Source organism: Scardinius erythrophthalmus (assembly GCF_964197995.2).
Source record: "Scardinius erythrophthalmus genome assembly, chromosome: 12".
Taxonomy (NCBI): Eukaryota; Metazoa; Chordata; class Actinopteri; order Cypriniformes; family Leuciscidae; genus Scardinius; species Scardinius erythrophthalmus.
Window position 1 is genome coordinate 10,096,815 of NC_138232.1, and position 4,536 is coordinate 10,101,350.

Sequence of the window (4,536 nt, forward strand, 5' to 3'; positions counted from 1 at the left end):
GAAGGCAGGTTCAGAAAAACCCTTGAGTGACTGCAAAAGACCTGCAGCAAGACTTGGTGGCAATAGGCACTGAGGTTTCAGCTTTCACAGTAAAGTGTGTTCCAAACGCATGCGGTTTCCATGCCAGAACTCAAAGACCTACACCACTACTGACCCAAAAGCATAAGAAAAGTCAGCTCCAACTTGCTAAAAATCATATAAATAAGCCACAGAAGTTTGGGGATTCTGTTCTGTGGAGTGATGAAACAAAATGGGAACTTTTTGGCCATATGGATGGTATGTCTGATGAAGAAGAATGAAGCATGTGCTGAAAAGAACCTCTGTCTACAGTTGAGCATGGTGGTGCTCGTGATGCTCTGCGGCTGCTTTGCATCCTCTGACACTGGAAACATGCAGCGTGTGGAAGGCGTGATGGATTCATTGAAGTGTCAGGAAATCCTAGGAGAAAACATCATGCCGTCAGTGAGGAAGCTGACGCTTAGGCATCATTGGACCTTCCAACAGGACAATGATCCCAAGCATACCTCAAATTCCACCAAGGCTTGGTTGCAGAAGAAGTCTTGGAAGATTCTACAGTGGCCATCACAGTCACCTGACTTGAACCCCATCGAAAATCTCTAGTGGGATTTGAAGAAGGTGGTTGCAGCACGCAAACCCAAGAATATTACTGAACTGGAGGCCATTGCTCATGAGGAATGGACAAAGATTCCTCAGAAACGCTGCTGTCTTGCTATACATCTCGTTTGCAGCAGGTCATAACAGCAAAAGGTGTTCTACTAAGTATTAAGATTTTATTAATTTTGAGACTGCAGAAGTCATTAAAAGTTGCATATTCAGTTGAATTTGGGGAAACCACTTGAAACATTTGTTGTGTTGAGCCATTTCAATTACTTTAGTTGATTTGTTCATTGCAAACAGCAGGTAGTCTGTAAATTTTGCCTGATTTGCAATGGGGGTCGAATAATTTCGATTACAACTCTACATGTCTGTTTGTGTGTTACATTATGTCTCTAAAGAATATTTACTGTAAAATTCAAGTGGACTACTGTAATACAGAATTACAGAAAGTATACTGTAGTGAATATTGTATGATTACCTGTTCTGTCTATGAAATTATTGAATGATTGAGGAATTCTCCCGACATTCGGCTATACCTGCCTCAGCCATTGTTAGGTCATGATTGAGAACGTGGTCCACAATAGTGGCCCTTATTTCACCAGAAACATCTCTACAATCTTGGCCTCTTCTATACCTCTTCCACTGACTCTGTAACCCGTCCACCATGTATCCTTATTCCTAGCTCTTCTTCTTGCCGGTTGCTGACCCTGTTTGTTTCCTTGTTGTTCTTCCATTGTCAGAATTTGTAACTCTGTGTTGTGCTGTTTATATATGCTTGCCAAATGAAACTTCATGAGATGCTAAAGATACAAAAAAGAAAACATAGAAATGTATAGAAAATATGCTTTTTATATTAAAGTTTAAGTCAACCAGTTCAACCACTTTGCATTTAATGACTTATATAAATAACTAATGTCTAGATGTTTTGACAATTCAACAGGGAACCCGTATAATATTTTTATCAACATGACATTAGCGATTACACACACAGCAGAAAATTGCACATAATCAATTGCATGAATGTACCAAAGCATTTGCAATTTGCTCAAGAGAATTAGAAATTGATTAACTTAATTATGTACGGTTTAAAAATCAGATTTTAGATTATGTTTCAGGATCCTGAACATTTAATTCATACCAAACCAATATTTTTGTGACCTCTATAAATAGCACGTTCAGATTCAGAAAGAGGTGCAACAAGTTTTTTCTTTCCTAAATATTTTTAGAAAAGGGTCTAACTCCGACATCATTGGACCAGTAGTTTTCAAATGTTTTTTTGCATTATGAGTTCTTTAAAGATGATTGGTTACCTTGACAACGATCGTCTAGTCTCGTTTTCTACAAGCGTCATGACAGAGCGCAGAGGAGAGAGTGAAACGTATCAACTAACAAGCCTTGGCTTGCTGGGAACAAACAGTCTCTATCACAGTTTTGTGAATAAAAATCTTTTGGGAGGGAGATGCATTTGCAATGAAGTGGTAAAGAATTGGAGGCCTGACAGAGAGTATTTCTAGCAGAATGAGAATAGTAGAAAAGAATAAACTGATAGTTCATGCTGCCACCATGCAATATTTTGCATATCTGAGTATACATCAGGAAAAAAGTTGACTTTTTACCTAAAAATACACAGTCAAGTAGTTATTTAGCAGACAGATTAATCCAAAGTGACACTTATTTTAGTGACAGTCTTCTTGAAAGGGGCCTTCTGAAGTGCACGTGATGAGATTCGAACTTGCAACCTTTCCAAATAACAGATAGTAAGAATCAGATGCTTTTACGCGTGGCTTAAACCAGAACTGTAGTATGTTGCATGTGCACATATGTGTGTGTTTGTGTGGGCGGGTGTGTGTGGTACAGACGCAGAATCATGAGCTCAATCCCCTCAGAGCTTTGCCACTGTAGATGACAAACTCTCACGTTGTCATGGTTACCACAACACAGATGCCCCAGTTACGTCCAGTGCCATGAAGAGTGGCACATTCTCCATCACAGATGAAGACGCGTCTTTCATAGACTGAATGTTCACATTAACGTTGCATAAATGTATTGTTACGTATCTGAATGGTATGTGAACAGCTTCAGATGGTCAGATATAAAATCAGACATGTTTTTCTGATAATATAACTTTATAGATGCATTTTCAGGCATGGCTCTTTGAAAGCCAATCAGAAAGGCCCGCTGAATTGCGTCCTCTTAAGTGCACATCGAGTGGAAGGAATGAATGGAGGACTTGCTCGCTGAATGAGTGAAAGCAACATATGACGGACATTGAGAGATTTTTTCGGCTTCAAGTGCCTCTGTCCTGTCTGTGAAACGTAGCTATCTCTCTGCAGACTGTAAATGTTTAATAATGTTGTTTCTTACAGAGCAATCTAGCACAAGCCTTCACACCAGACTCCCAAACCTGATCTAAAGGCCACTAAAGAGCACCATTTCATTTCTTATGAATACTAACATGACATATTTTGCTTTAAATGTGTTTGAATGTAGTATCGCATATTTTGGTTTGTCTATAAGACGGTTACCTTGTGATTTGTCAGTTCCAGTTAGTGTTGAGAGTTGGCTGGCATTATGATTCCCAGTGGTGACGGTTCACTTCTCCTCAGCACAAACTCACAATGGAGCAAATATATGTTTTCTGCACAAATTTGAAATCAATTGATACAGCAACGTGATTTTCTAAAGAATTCTGTTGGCCATCCAACATATTCAGCGTCAAAGCTAGGTTGCCATGGTGATAAGCACAGAAACCAAATCAGGGTCCTTGGAAGATGAGTGTTTGTGTGTGTGTGTGTGTGTGTGTGTGTGTGTGTGTGTGTGTGTGTGTGTAAGCGCAGTCATGGAATATAAGTAATGGAATTAACCATTTGCTCTGCCCTGATCATCCATCAGTACTGTAGGTTTTCCAGGTTAAACTATCTGGCTCAGGCTGTAAACTTCACATGTACTTGCGGTACAAAAAGTGTACTAGATATTGTTCATGGCGCAAATAGATAAGAGGCATTAGTAATCTTTCTTTTAATGTTCTCCTTGCACAATAAATTACAAAATCCCATTATCTGTGATTGATTTGATGACTTTAAGAAATGAAAGTCCTCTATTAAACAATAGGTTTTAATACATTGTGCAAGAACTAATTTGTTTCAAAGTGTTCTATTTTTGACAAGAGGCCCCATTATCTACATTAGTTTATATAACTTGAAACATTCTAAATCGTATACAGTACAGACTGTACAAGTCGTGTTTGTGCTCAATGGAAATCTCAGCTATGGGTTTAAAAGGAGTCAAGGCCGATGAACAACAAAGACAGACACCAGTGAGCAGCATGTTCTCATCAACCTTTAAAGAGATTCCAAACCTCTATGACTTCCTTTCTCTGTGGAACTCAAAAGATAATATTTGGAAGAATGTTTCGGTGACCACTGACTTCCAGCGCATGGAAAAAACATTTCTCAAAATATCTTGTTTCCATTCCTCTGAAAAAAATCCTTAATAATGGTTTGGATGACACAAGGGCGAGAAACCAATGACAGAATTTTCATTTTTGGAAAAATCCTTTTTTATATACAGTAGTGAACATTTGAAGTGGATAAAAAAAGTTAATCAAAGTTGCCCTAAGACAAGAATGGGTATTGTATACATGCATATAAAATATGTGTGTGTATATATATAAATATATATACAGTGCTATGCATAAGTTTAGACACGCATGCTAAAGTTGACTAAAAAGAGGAATAAAAAATCATCTTTTGGAAATTTAACTTAATGCCTCAATTAAAAAAATTAGGAAAAATCCAACCTTTAAAGACACCAATTTTCTTTGTGAATGAATAATGTATCGTAAATAAATAAATGTTCTTCCTTAAAATACAGGGTGCGTAAGTTTGGACACCACTATGTTAAATTCCCATAGAGGCA